The 15,194-nt window shown below is 39.8% G+C and overlaps 1 protein-coding gene and 1 long non-coding RNA gene across 3 annotated transcripts in view; one reads left to right on the plus strand and one right to left on the minus strand.

The window, feature by feature from the left end:
* Positions 1–15,194, plus strand: part of RNGTT (RNA guanylyltransferase and 5'-phosphatase) — a 1,209,919-nt gene that overhangs the window by 88,453 nt on the left and 1,106,272 nt on the right. The window lies entirely within an intron of this gene.
* Positions 1–15,194, minus strand: part of LOC115087826 — a 72,428-nt gene that overhangs the window by 16,717 nt on the left and 40,517 nt on the right. The window contains exon 2 of the long non-coding RNA XR_003855624.1: positions 14,050–14,157. This is a non-coding gene — a long non-coding RNA (uncharacterized LOC115087826). The remainder of the gene's footprint in view (positions 1–14,049; positions 14,158–15,194) is intronic.

Here is a 15,194-nt window from a genome sequence, read left to right on the forward strand (position 1 = left end):
TCCAATGCATCCAGTTCTGCTATGACAAACAGAACTTACCATTACTTCCAAAACCTAAGGCTCACCAGGTGCGGGCCCTATCAACCACGTGGGCTCACCTCAGGAACATTCAGCCCATAGATATATGCAAGGCGGCGACTTGGACATCGCTTCACACTTTCACAGCACATTACTGCTTGGATCAACAAGCTTCGGCGGATACGATGCTAGGTCAGATAATCCTACAATCCGCAACAGCTCAGACAAAGTGATTGCCACAACCATTTCACGTTCAAAAAAAAAAAAAAAAAAAAAAAAAAAGAATACACTGAACGTGATTGGGAGCTTGGGACTCCCAGGACAGCATGGCTAATTCATCCCTGCTATCGACGGGAAAAAACAAGTTTGCTTACCGTAAACGTTGTTTCCGTAGATAGCAGGATGAATTAGCCATGCTGACCCACCCTCCTCCCTGGCAATCAACTATATTTCGATCTACCACTGCTTAATCACAGACTGAGGAGAATCTGTACTTCCTGCGCGGGAACCCACGCGCAGCCGCAGAGGGAACAAAAATCTATCCTCTGCTTTATCAAGCTCCGCCTCCCGGACCTGATTGACAGATCCCAGGACAGCATGGCTAATTCATCCTGCTATCTACGGAAACAACGTTTACGGTAAGCAAACTTGTTTTATTGGTGTTTGGAGAATTCTTAATAATTTTGAAAATTTTTAATGATTGGATGTTCCATTTATTAATTGTTTTGAAACATTTATTATATTCTAATTTTAGAATTATTTTATATTTCTCGGGGAATGTATAAATAGAAATGTGGAGACAAAAACTGAACTGGAAACAGCAAGAAGCCCAACTCTGTATGCAGTAAAACAACACAAAAACATTAGCTTTATGGTCACTTTATTCTGTATTTGGCGAGGGTCTGTCTGTGTTCTGCGTGTGTGACCCAGCTAAGGGTGTTCTGCGAGCTTGTAGTTTCTTGGTAGGGATCTATAGCAGCTTGGCTTGTACTGTTTTCCTAATAGGAGGTGTATTGGGGTTTAGGGCCTGGTGTAATTTTTGCAGGGCTGCCTTTTCATAGGTAGGGTTGTTACTGTTTGAGTTTAATAATGCAGGTGTAACTTTGTGCACATTAGTTTGTGTACATTATTTCAGATCTCGGAAGTCTGTTAGGTGCTATATTTTTTTTTCCACAGAATGCAGAGTGGCTTTTTTGGGTTTCCATTCCAGTTTCTGTTTCCATATTTGTAATTTGTGGTCTTTCTGTACTTGATGAAGGTTGATTCTATGTGTGTGACTGAGGTGACGTATTTTACTAGCATGTAGGCATTTGTATCAATATTTTGTTGTGTTTTCTCAATAGAACATGCATTGGTGGTAAATTACTGTTTTTCATAAGGAGGGCTATTGCACCTGGTAGGACAGAGTGTTTATGTTGCTATTATTGAGATGTTACCAGAAATATCTTTTTTCGTATGGCAAATTGAACGGGGAATGTTCTAGTCCTGCTCTGCACCCATTGTTGGGGGTCGAGGGTGTTCCTGTGGAATGCAGTGTTTGTTTACATTTAGCCTGGTAATGGTCACATGTTCAGTGTGTCACGCATGTGAGAACCATCTGTCAGTTGTGTCCCGACAGAAAAAAGGTTGAGAACCTCTGCCCTAGAGGAAAATTGAGATAGGGGAGATATTTATTTATTTTTATTTATTTGTTGATTTTTATATACCGACAGATGGGGAAGGGGGAGCAGCAATAAAGGAGGAGAGAGGACAGCAGTAGGAAGGATAGAGATGATATAGAGAGTCAAATATCTCAAAGGATGTTCTAGAATGAGGGTTCATGTAATAAGGTTGAAAGGGGGTAGGCTCAGGAGTAATCTTATGAAATATTTGTTTACAGAGAGGGTGATGGATGGAAGGAACAGCCTCACAGTGGAAGTGGTGGAGACTAAAACAGTATCTGAATTCAAGAAACCATGGAATAAATACAGGGGATCTTTAAGGAAGGGATGAGAATTATAAAGCTAAATTAATTACATGGATGGGCAGACTGGGTCATACGGTCTTCTTCTGCCGTCATGTTTCTATATTTCTAAAAACACCTATACAGTGCATACTAGTAACAAAATTCATATGTGCAAAACATACTTTTTTTGCATATATGAATTTTACTAATATGCACTGTATTGGTGTGGTTGAAAAATTTTATATGAAGATATTAATAAATGACAGTTTGGAGATTAATATTAATGTTTCAATATAGTCTTCTCTGTTTATATTCATGGACTTCTTATATGTAAGAGAACATACAAGACCACTGACTAACTGAAAAAATAATGTAACCAAGAAAAATCACTTAGGTAAGACATTATACTGTAAGTTTAAAAAAAAATGCAAATAGGACAATATACTGATAATCAGTTACTGTCTAATAAATCATCTACAGTACCACTATATCATTGTGTCCCACCTGTTGCCACCACTTAATATTTGTCTTTTTTTTTTTTGAATAGTCTCTATATTGCAGCATATCCAGATTCCCAAAAGCTTTGCACCAATGTATATGCTTATTTCCTTTGAATATCTGGCTCAAAAAGTATATAACCCAATGTTGCCCATAAAAAGCACCTGACATGGGCTGTGTTTCAAAATGTCTTCTGTAAGGGTCCATCGCTTTTCCCCGCTACTGGCATCTACTTCAGAAGTCTACCATTCTTCTTACCTGCTGCTGCTATTTGCATCACTTATACAGAGGCAATATCACCTCTTCTTTTTCGCTGACCATCACTCTCCCTATGCAGCCAAGCGTCTTTTTATCTTTTTGCATTGCCTTATCCACTTGTTGGCCACCTGATGATTATCAGTTACAATCACTTCCACATCTTGTTCTTAGAAGAATGTCACCTACTATACAGTACTGCCTCCTTGGATTTTTGCAGCTCAGATGCATGACTGCATATTTGAGCGTTTTATATTAATTTTTCATTTTCTTTTCCTCCCATAGAAAACCATCAGTGTCCACTACTGCTACAAGAACATAAGAAATTGCCATGCTGGGTCCATCAAGCCCAGCATCCTGTTTCCAACAGAGGCCAAACCAGGCCACAAGAACCTGGCAATTACCCAAACACTAAGAAGATCCCATGCTACTGATGCAGTTAATAGCAGTGGCTAGTCCCTATAACAGTATTAAGTTCTACCAGTTTGGATGAGTCGCAGTCTGAGATATTAAAATGGTCATTCTTTGAGCTTGTGGCATCAACAGAGGTGGAGGAAGTAATAACTGGCCGTAAAAGATCTTGATGTCGTCTGGATCCCTGAAAGAGAGCTTTTTAGAGCCTCTAGTGAGATTGGTCAGCATTTTGTTGGAAAATAGTTGTTTTCCAGATTGTTTTAAAAAGGCCATTGCCTTCCAATATTAAAAAGGTTGATTGTTGCATCGAATAGGGCTGACCCTTCTAACTATCATCCCATTTTGGTATTACCTTTGATGGGAAAGATTATTGAGAAGATATTTTGAACCAATTGATTATTGAACCAATTAGTGACTTATTTGGATGAGAATAAAGTGCTACATCCACATCAAAGTGGTTTTTGCTGTAACCATAGCACAGAGACAGTTCTTATTTCAGTTTCTTGATTTTGTCCTCCGCCAGATGGATAAAAATTGTCAAGTTATTGCAGTATTTTTGGATGTCAGTGGCATTTGACTCTGTTTCACATGCTATTTTAATATCGCAATTATCAGAAATGTTGCATTTTGCTGTCCGCAGGTCCCCACTCTGCAAACTGCCACACTTACCTCCAGTCCCAATGCCGACGAAGAACTCTGGAACAGAGACGGGGCAGGCCACCGCGTTCTCACAGGCCTGATGCGACGTGTGGCAGGATGCCGCTGACATCCTGGTTGGCCGCTCCTAGTTGCATGTGCAACCAACTTGCCTGAACTTAAAGGGTCTGCGGCATGAAATCTTATGTGGCGCATCTGGATTATATAACGAACCTTGGCCTATAAAAGGCCCATTTTCCCTGCACTCTTTGCTTTGCAACAGGTCTACCTACAGCCTGTGTAGATTGAGTTGCCTCGGCATTCACAAGCTCCTGGTCTTCTCTGTGTCTTCAGTTCCTGATCTTCTCCGTGTCTTCGGTTCAGCGATCCTTAGTTCATTTTCAGTTCTTCGGTGTCTCATCTGCCCTCCTGTGTTGCTCTTCGCCTCCCTGTTCTGCCTATCCGTTCCACCTTCCCTTAGACATATATCCAGTATTGACTTTGGCCTGCCTTCTGGACTCTCCTCGACTGCTGCCTGCCACTGACCACTGCCTATTACTGTACAATTCCTGATTGCCTTCCCTGACCCAAGCTTGCCTCTTACTGATCCTGTTTACCTTGACCTCATCCATGGATCTTCTGTCCTTCAGCGGAGGTCCCCACCTAAGACCTGCCAGTCCTGGCACCCGAGGAGAACGAGGGCTGGTATAGGCGAAGCTCCACTTGGGCCTCTGCCTTCTTCCACTCTGCCGGCTGACAGTGGGGATCTGCAAGGCTCTACCATGGTGCCAACTCCACCTCGGTCCAAGGATCCACGCCCGCAACAAGAAATTGGGATCAGAGGGAAATTGAGTAGTTGGTTTACTTCTTTTATAAAAGTCTATTTCAAGTCAGGAAAGATCAAGACTCTGATTGAATACTGTTGCAATGGGGTGTTCACCAAGGGTCTTTCCTATCAGCCATGCTTTTTAATATTTATCTCCTTTCTCTGTGTTTGTTATTGCAAAGAATGGATATAATGTTCTATTTATATGCTGATGATTTGCTGCTGTTCTTTGTTATTGCTGAGGATGTAGACGAAGCTTTGTTAAATGACATTATTATGTGGATGAGCCATAATAATCTGTTAGTAAATAGAAAAAAAAACCCCCGAAATGATTAACTTTGCACTGGGATTAAGAACAATGAGGCATCATTAACGGTAGGAGGGGGATAGTGTGAAGACAGCAGAATTTGTTCATGACTTAGTGCTTTTAGATTCAGAATTTTCTGTGTGACTGCAGTTAAAACAATAGTAAGGTAAGGCTTTTTAAAATTAAGAAAGGCAATCGAAATATATATTAAATAAGAATAATTTTAGAAATATAATAAATGTATTTGTGTTATAATGCTGAGACTACTGCAACGGGCTTTACATGGGCCTTTCCAAGTGCTATCTGAAAGCACTACAATTATTAATGAACACTGCAGCTTGGGTGATCACAGGTTGTACGTTATCTAATATCTACCCACATAACTCCGGTGCTAAAAGAGCTCCATTGGCTCCCGGTTGAATCCTGAGTCCAATTCAAAATCTTGATATCTGGTACATCAGATTATATATGGGAAACGCCCTTCGTATTTATCAGATTTAGTGCAAGAATACTGCCCTGAACGTAGTATATGCTCAGAAAATCATCAGTTGTTAAGGGTTCCTGGTACGAAAGATACACTGCTTAGTGTGACCTCGAATCATGCATTTTCACAGAAAGCTCTTGTGTTATGGAATAAGCTTCCTTTTTAATAGGTGTAATTAGCAAATTACAAATGTTTTAGGAAAAGTATGAAAACATTTTTGTAAATGTTTTTTTTTTTAAATAAATTTGCTTTTTAAGACACTATTTGTGTATGTATGATAGTTGCTGTAAACAGCTTGAAAACAAGGGTAGTAAAATTGTGGTATTAAAAATCTTGTGAATAAATCACTCACATGCTATCCTATTTTCCTCTGTTCTCTGGTACTATAACTGAAGTAAAAAAAAATAGTCTGGAAAAAGTTGCAAAAAAAAAAAAAAAAAAGTCTTGTGTTGGTGCTATTTTATTATCATTTTCAAAGAGACAGTCCCATGATTGCTGTAACATATCATGGCACTTATGTAAATGTGATGGTCACAGTATCCATGTCTTCACAAGCATGGCCACACACTATGCATAATCTTTCCCTTCCTTCCCCCCACTCACTATTACTCTCAGAAGTGCCTACTGCTGTCCTGTCTGCTGCTTACTTAATCTCCCACGTTCATACCCCGGGAGAGTGACCATGTAAAAGCAGAAGTGCTAAATAAGGTTGGAGAATGACCTCTGGTAGTTGAAAGGGGATGCATATGGTAGCAGCATAGATGTTGCACCATTTGTAGAATAAAGTGTTAACATGGAACTATCAAAACTGAAGGTGGATATAGCTATGGGGCCAGATGGGGATCCATAGTAGGGACCGTATTTTCCAAACCTGTGCTAGAAGACTCCCATTCAGTCAGGTTTTCAGGATGTCTGTAATGAATATACATGAGATAGATTTGCATGCAGTGGAGGTAGCTGGCCTGTGATATCCACTCCTTGTCTCACTCAGCTTGGAAGGACTCAAAGGAGGAAGCTTACGAGGTGCTGTGTGCGCCAAGCAAATTGGGGCCTGGTTATTCATACCCTGCATGCTGCCTATTAATTATCACACTCCGGGGCTCATGCTGTAGCTAGGAAATAGGCCCCTATGATTATACATGTTCTCAGAAAGGAGCTCCTACATCAGGGGAGGGCAAGCTATGGGCTGTTGGCCAATAACTAACTGGCCCATCTCTCCCCTTCTTTTTGTGGCCTGTCTACCTCAAAGTCCTTCTCTGCTGTATCCAGCTAGCTGCTATGTCACTACTGTCCGCCAGCAATCTGCTTGATGTCACTAGCATGTCTTTATGGGCCTCTGTTGATGTTGGGCAGGCTGCAGATGGATTGCAGCAGCATGGAGGAGTAGACTGTGTCGGCATATAGTCGGCCATTTGCAGTGCTGTGCTTTTAGATTCTCCTTCTGCCTCCTATCCAGTTGAGGAAAATGAGCCCACTACCACCATCACCTCCCTGCACAATTAATCTTTAGCCTTTACAGCTGAAAAGAAAATTGATTCTGCCCTCTGTTTCTGCTGAAAAGGCAGGGCTAAGTTGCCATGGAGAAAAGGGAGCTATGCTTAGCCTGCCTGGGAAACCTGCAGATATCTGTGCCACCATCAGAGGAAAGCAACTGCTGCAGCACACAGCCACATCTGGACTTAGCAAGGGGCAGCCAAAATCTGGTCTCTTGATCCAAGCAGATTGCTTTTAACCTATTGGGGAGCAAGCATTTATCAATAATATACTCCTTAAAAAAAAAAAAAAAAAAGGATACAATTGATAGAACATCCTGCTGTGCTATAAACTGGAAGCTGGCTAATTTTGGGGAGGCAGAAAAACTATATAAATATAAAATTACTATTCAAATTACATGTTCGTATGTCTAATTTTTAATTAGTAGCTGGAATAATTCATATAGGAAGGGGTGTTTAAATAGGCGGTCCCAGATCCTATATATCTGTTCGAGTAACTAAAGAATAATGCATTAATGGGGATAAGGGGGAGGGGGACGTAGATAATCTGAGATGAGAAGCTTAGCAAACCTATTTCAGATACCTTGTTGAACTTCACTCCTTGCTTTTGAAACTTTATTGAGGGGGACCTGTGGCCCTCTCATGTATATGAAAATGAGTAATGTCTCCTCAGTTAAAAAGTTTGCCTATCTTTGTCCTACATATTTAAGAGCCGTCACTGACTGTGAGGGGCTGAGAACAGAGGCCAGGTTCTTTGTCTGACTCTGAGCAGCAGGCAGTGGTGACTTTTCCATGGCACGCTAGATCAGGTCTGAAGAGACACCAGCATGCCATGGCAGGTTGGGAAACACTGGCATAAACATTCACCAACTAGATCATGGACATTTAAAGAAATGTACATTGAGATAAAAGGAGATGATGTACTGCTATTTTTATGTCACAAATCCTATATTTAAATTGAGAATTTACAAACGGGCCGATACAGTAAAGTCCACAGGAGAGCGGGCGAATGCTGTGCTCTCCTGTGCGCGCAATTCTCTATTCAAATGAGGCCCGGTAGTAAAAACAAGCAAAAGGAGGCGCTAGGGACACTAGCGCGTCCCTAGCGCCTCCTTTTGGACCGGAGCGGCGGCTGTCAGCGGGTTTGACAGCCGACGCTCAATTTTGCTGGCGTCTGTTCTCGAGCCTGCTGACAGCCACGGGCTCGGAAACTGGATGCCGGCAAAATTGTGCGTCCGGTTTTCGACCAGTGAGCCGCGGGCCGACTTCAAAATTTTTTTTTTTTTTACTTTTGGAAACTTTCGGGACCTCCGACTTAATATCGCCATGATATTAAGTCAGAGGGTGCACAGAAAAGCAGTTTTTACTGATTTTCTGTGCGCTTTTCCGGTGCCCGAAGAAATTAGCGCCTACATTTGGGTAGGCGCTAATTTCTGAAAGCAAAATGTGCGGCTTGGCTGCACATTTTGTTTTCTAAATTGAGCGGGAATACCTAATAGGGCCATCAACATGCATTAGGTTGGGGGGGGGGGGGGGGGGGGGTTGGACGCGCGTTTTTGGCCCCTTACTGAATAAGGGGTAGCGCTAGCGCGTCGAAAATGCATGTCCAATGGCGGGTTAACAGTGTGCGCCGTCGGCGCACACTGTACTGTATCGGCCCGAAAGTGAGCATGGCAAAAACTGAAAGAGAAGAAAATTATCAAAAGAAAAACTGCAAAGAGCAACTGATGCATATTTAAGACCTCTTAACTGGAAAAATCAACAAAGTGCATAAATTTGCTGATGCAGAAAGAGAAATGGAGAGTGAAAGAGGAGAGAGATTGAGAGAGAAACAGCAGAAGAAAGGTGCCAAAACAATCAGAGCACCAGAAGGAAAGGGCTGGAACAGCCAAGGAGTTCCAGAGGAGAGGAGTTAGAAGAGTTAGAACAATTAGAGGAGGTAAGGGGTGAGAGATGAGTGAATGAGAACAGTGCAACACATGAAGATGAAAACAGTGTAAGACAGGCCAAGCAAGAGAATGAAGTAGAAAAGTAGGAGAGAAACTAGCAGCTAGATGAACTGGTAGTTGAGCTACTGGCCTATGTGGAATTGGAGATATGTATGCTGGGGGTCTAGGAAAGGAAAACGATTATCTAAGATGGACCTGACACCTAAATTAAAAAGCATAAGTAAAATAAACTGTCATAGCCAGTGGGTCTTGAATCTGAGATTCTACCAGGGAGAGCAATACTAGTTGTTGAGATTTGGGAAAGTAGTAGTATCCCTACCCTTCAGGTATTGAATGTTTGGACACACTCAGTGAAACCCTCATAGGTTCAAAGGGAGACCCTGCCCATGATAGCACCACCCTGTTTTTACCCTGAGCCAGCAGTTTCTGCTTGAGCTATTGTGACTCTAAAACCTTGTTGGTCTTGTAATGGGAGTTATTCTGTATCTTCTGTTTTTATTTCCTGCATAGTGTAAACCAGGATCTTTTTATGTTTTCTATATGCTCTCTTGATTAAAGTCCTGTTGTGAATTGTGAATTATTGTGCCTGAGCCTGAGTTTTCCACTTAAGGCATGTGGTATTATTTCATGATTGCCTATGGCCCAGTCAGTCCCTGATATAAACGAGGCCATAATCTGCATAAAGGGACATTTATTGATAAATCGGTTTATAATATTGTGCAGCAGAAATCATTACAAAGAGAGTTCTACCAATAAGGACACAAGGCCAGAAAGAAGAATAGGAAGAAAACAACTCTTCCTCCTTGCAAAAAACAGAGCAGGGGTAGCCAACTCTGGTCCTCGAGAGCCCACAAGCGGGCCTGGTTCTCAGGATATCCACAATGAATATGCTTGAAATACATCTGCATACAGTGGAGGTAGTGCATGCAAATCTATCTCATGCATATTTATTGTGGATGTTCTAAAAACCAAGCCTGTTTGTGAAGTCGAAGATCAGAATTGGCCACTTCTGATATAGAGGAAAAAATGAAATCATTGTGAACAGAGGTGTCACTGATAGTTGAGTACCTCAAAGGATTGAGGATGCCAGAAATAATGAAAAATTCAAAGCCTCAAGCTGAAACATGCAATATATTGAAAATTTATTTATTTAAAATTTTCTTTATTTAAAAAATAAGAGCAGAAGCACAAAAGCTGCAGAGGTATGAAGGAAACATAAGGGAGAGACATCAAAATAAATCATTTAGACAGAACCAAAACCATTTAATAGGAAATTGGGAAAGAGCATTAGTGCAGTTAAAACACAAACAACCAAAGCCGAAACAGAGGTTCTGGAGAAATTTATAAGAGGATCCCATAGAATATAATAGAGAACCAGAGTAGCTACCCACTATACAAAAGAATATGGAAAAGACAAACAGAACTATGGAATTGCTTGGAGAAAACCACAAAAGAGCAATAAACCAGATTAAAAGAGCCTCAGATTGGAAGAGTACTGGGCCTGATAGAGTGGCCAACCATTGGTTAAGTTAACATCTCTCTACCACGAGCTGACAAACTGCAAAAATCAATTGATCAAACACCCAGAACTAACACTTCCATTGGCTAATAACAGTAATAACACTTCTCCTTCCAAAGGGAGACCCAAGTAACATTTCCCCCAAATTACTGACCAATAACATTCTTACCTATAATTTACAAGCTGCAGTAGATGCATATAGAATATACAGTCACATAGATGTCAATAACATCATGATGAGAGAGCAGAAGAGCAACAAAAGAGGAGCATATGAAACCAAAGACCAGTTGATGTTGGTCTGATTATGGTCATATATTAGAAAGTCAAAATCTCAGAACTGCATGGATTGACTATATATAAGAAAAGCTTTTGATAGCATTCTACAGTCTTGGATAATTTCCCTTGACATGTACAGAGTGAACTCTAGATTGATGAAGTGCATTAAGTTTACCTTGAAAATGTGGCAAACTACACTCCATCTGCATTATGAAGATGGACAATATGTCAGTCTTAACTTCAAAATCTAACTAAGAATATTTCAAAGAGATTCCAAATCACCACGTCTATTTTGTCTGGCACTGATTCCACTGAGTACTCTTATTAATGCCTTGGTCTGTGGTTTTAACCTTAATCTTAGACCGGGGTGGCCAACTCCGATCCTCGAGCAAAATTGAAAGGACCATAATAGGGGCCAGATAAGATATCACCCAGTATACTAAGGGAAATCTGAGAAATGTTGGCAGGTCCGCTGAAGGTCCTCTTCAATAGATCCTTGGAGATGGGAGTGGTGGCAAAAGATTGGAGAATAATGGTCATGTTCCCACTTCACAAAAGTAGCAGCAGCAGGATGAAAACTACAATCAGGTTAGCCTTTACTCTGTGGTGGAAAAATTAATGGGGAGACGACTGAAGGAAAGAATAATGAACTAGCTACAATCCAGTGGGTTGCAAGATCCAAGCCAACATGACAGGCTTTACCAAAGAAAGATTGTCAAATGAATCAGATTTTTTTTTTGATTGGATGACTAGAGAATTATATCAAGGAAGAGCACTCAATGTCATTTACTTAGATTTTAGCAAAGCTTTTAATATGGTCCTGCATAGGAGGCTCATGAATAAAATGAGAAGCTTGGAAGTAGATCCCAAGGTGGGAGAATAGTTTAGATTGGTTGACTGACAGATAACAGTATGTAGTGATAAATAGAACCTGCTCTGAAGAGAGAACGGTGATAAGTGAAGTATCTCAATGTCACTTCCGGGAGTGACGCTTATCAGTATCTTTGTGAGTGATATTACAGATGGGTTAGAAGTTAAAGTTTATCTTTTTGTGAGTGACACTAAGATCTTCAACAGAGCAGACACATCTAAAGAATCACAAAGAATGAGAAGCAATCTAAGAAAGCTTGAGAACTGATCAAAGGGTTCAGTGCCAAGAAGTGCCAGAGTCAAGTGTTTTGAATGCAGTAATCCAAATAAACTATTTTTGATGCGGGTGAAGGACTGTTGTGTGTGGACCAAGAGAGACACCTCTGAGTGATAGTGTCTGACAATCTGAAGGTAGCCAGAGGGATGCTGGGCTGCATTGAGAGAGATATAACCAAAAGAAAAAGGAAGATGATGATGTGGAAGATTTACGATCACCTAGGAGCTGCTTTTCCCCTTCCTGTCTGAGTAGACAAAGGACCAGAGGCAGCAGTACCAACGAAACTTAGTTTTTGTTAGCAATAGCAAAGATCATAAGAACATAAGGCTTGCCATACTGGGTGAGACTAAGGGTCCAACAAGCCCAGTGTCCTGTTTCCAACAATGGCCAAGCCAGGTCACAAGTACCTGGCATAATCTCAAGGGTTAGATAGATTTCAAGCTACTTAACCTAAGAATAAGCAGTGGATTTCTTTAACTCTACCTTAATAATTAATGGATTTTTCCTCCAGGAATTTCTCCAAACTTTTTTTAAACGCAGCTATACTAACATCTTTCACCACATCCTCTGGCAATGAATTACAGAGCTTAATTATGCATTGAGTAAAAATATATTTTCTCTTATTAATTTTAAATGTATTTCCCAGTAACTTCATATGTCCCCTGGTCTTTGACTTTTCAAAAGAGTAGACAAGTGATTAACGTTTACTCCTTCCATTCTACTTATTTTATTGATCTCTATCATATCTCCCCTCAGCTGTCTCTTCTTCAAGCTGAAGAGTCCTAACCTCTTTAGCCTTTAGAGGAATTGTTCCATTCCCTTTATCATCTTTATCATTTTTCTTAAGCTGGTTGTCCAGAAGTAAACACAGTACTCAAGACAAGGTTGCACCATGAAGCGATACAGAGGCATTATGATATTCTCTGTTTTATTCTCCATTCCTTTGTACACAAAGAAGAAATGGCTAGAGTCTGAACAATGCAGAGCTCTGTTGAGTTCTGAGCACTGAGAGGATTTATAGCAGGACAATAGCTAGACATGTAAGTCACATAATCCTCAGCAGTTTGCAGGTGTACAACCCAAAAGTTGGCCGTGTGGTCAGAGGTGTGAAAAATGTCTGCATAAGTGTAGGGCAAACTATTGGTCCTATTCTCTGAAAAGAGCCAAACACATTGCACGGCTTTATGCATTTGGGGGCTTTCCATGTCATGCAGAGACAAGAAAGATCCCAACCCATAAACTGTGTCACAGTTTTCTTTTAACCACACTTCTGACTGTTGTGGTGTTCATAGAAAAGCCAGGAATTTTCCAGCTTGACAATTACCTCGTAATGTATCAATAACTGAGTGCCTGCCTAAATGACAATGACCAAAATAAAGCTAATTAGTGAAATGATTTTATTGTAACCTGTTTCTGAGTTACCTTTGACTAGCTTGATGGCTGCAGTGAACAATTGCTGTTAGAGCAAAGCATCTGTATGCTTTTGGTAACCTGTTTCCTTGTCTACTATATTTAACCCTTAGCAGTGCACAGCATTGTATTGCTAGGTCGAAAAGGATAAATGTCAGAGCCACGCTGGCCTCTGGTTCTGTTCCACAGTAACGCCCCTGTTCATGTCATTGGTGAGGCCTCACCTGGAGTACTGTTCAGTGCTGGAGACTGTATCTCAAAAAAGAGAGAGACAGAATGGAAGTGGTTCAGAGAGAGGCAACCAAACTTGTGTGGGGTCTGCACTGAAAGCTTATGAGATTAAAGTTCCTAAATATGTATACCCTGGAGAAGAGCAGAGACAGGGAAGATATGTACAGACCTTTAAATACCTGAAAGTTATTAATGATGCACAAGAATCAAACTTTTTCTGAAGGAAAGAAAGCAGTAGAACTAGGGGTCTGTGATGGAGTGTCCCTAAAAACCCTCCTTATATAGCATTGGACCAAGCATCTGGCCTGGTCCACCTTAAAGGTTGAAACATACCAAAATATAACTTGAACTTTTTACTTACTTAATTGACTTCATGAATATTTATTTACAGCATATTCTAATACCAAAATACAAAATGCAGAATCACTATAAAAATATGTAAAAGGATGCACAATACCAAATCCCTATTCAAATGACAAAACCCAATCAACCATTAATCATACTTTCACTCCAAGTCATCACACATTCATATATATTCACGGATTAAAAACTTACAATATGTTATTTTCGAATATCAAAAATACATTACTATCACAATTTTCATTGATTGTATTTCCCATTCCCCAACATGTTGCACTCACAAAAGAGCTTCTTCAGGAGGCATTCAAAACAAATGATTGTAGAATATCGGGAATAATTTTTTGTCCAATAAGATCACTTTTTCACATCAAAACAGGTGTAATAGTAATCTACAAATTAAAAAAAAACAACATGATTTAATCCAACATAGTAACATAATTATGCAAAAAATATTGCCTTATATGAAATAAATATACTGACCAACCACCAAAATATATCAATACATAGAAAGTAACCTTCTTTAAATTATTTCACATTTCTTCTCATAAGATTCTATGAATGATGAATACATCCTTTTAGTTATCAATCTAAAATATATAAATATACAAAGAATATATACAAATGCTGTATATCAAGTTAACCCATCTAATTCAAATTATCAATAAATGAGACAGCCAAAACTTACCTTCTGAAGTATTAAAAAATACAGAAAGTGCCACCAAAATGTTGTGACATTAACAAACCACCATTTTGTTTTTATTTCAAAACAAATCACATGTTTTTGAATAACCAATCAATTCCTTTATATACAAAAAAAGGGACATAAAGAAACATAAAGACGTAAGGACAAAAGCCAATCATAAGCAATAAACACACTCTATCTTATTTAATCCATCTGGAGTAATAGAGCCAAGGTTGAAAATCCATGCTTGTTCCAATCTCAACAATTCTCTATCAGTGTTGCCACCACGAAAAATTTTTTTTTTGGTTGAACCACAAAAAATCTTAATTCTTTATAATATGTCCAAAATCTGTCCAATAATGTACCAAACAGAACATCTTATAACATGTGATGCTTCAACTTTGCCACCTTGTATCTTACTACAGTGTTCTACAATTTGCTCTCGAATCTTCCTTTTAGTTTTACCCACATAAAATAATCCACGTGGACACTTGATAACATACTCAACCGCTGTGGATTCACACGACGTAGAGCATCTCAGCCATATTGTGCGCCCAGTGATGGGATGTAAAAAATTAGAAATGGCAAAAAGAACAATGAGTACAGGGTCGATGTCCTAAAGTTGCATGATCAATATCCACAGGTGGCCATATATCTGAATGAATCAGTATGTCTCTTACATTATGGGAATGTTTAAAGGAAAAGATGGGAAATTCCACTAAATCTTTGAATCCATTAAGTAAA

Source organism: Rhinatrema bivittatum, chromosome 3 (genome assembly GCF_901001135.1).
Source record: "Rhinatrema bivittatum chromosome 3, aRhiBiv1.1, whole genome shotgun sequence".
Classification (NCBI taxonomy): Eukaryota; Metazoa; Chordata; class Amphibia; order Gymnophiona; family Rhinatrematidae; genus Rhinatrema; species Rhinatrema bivittatum.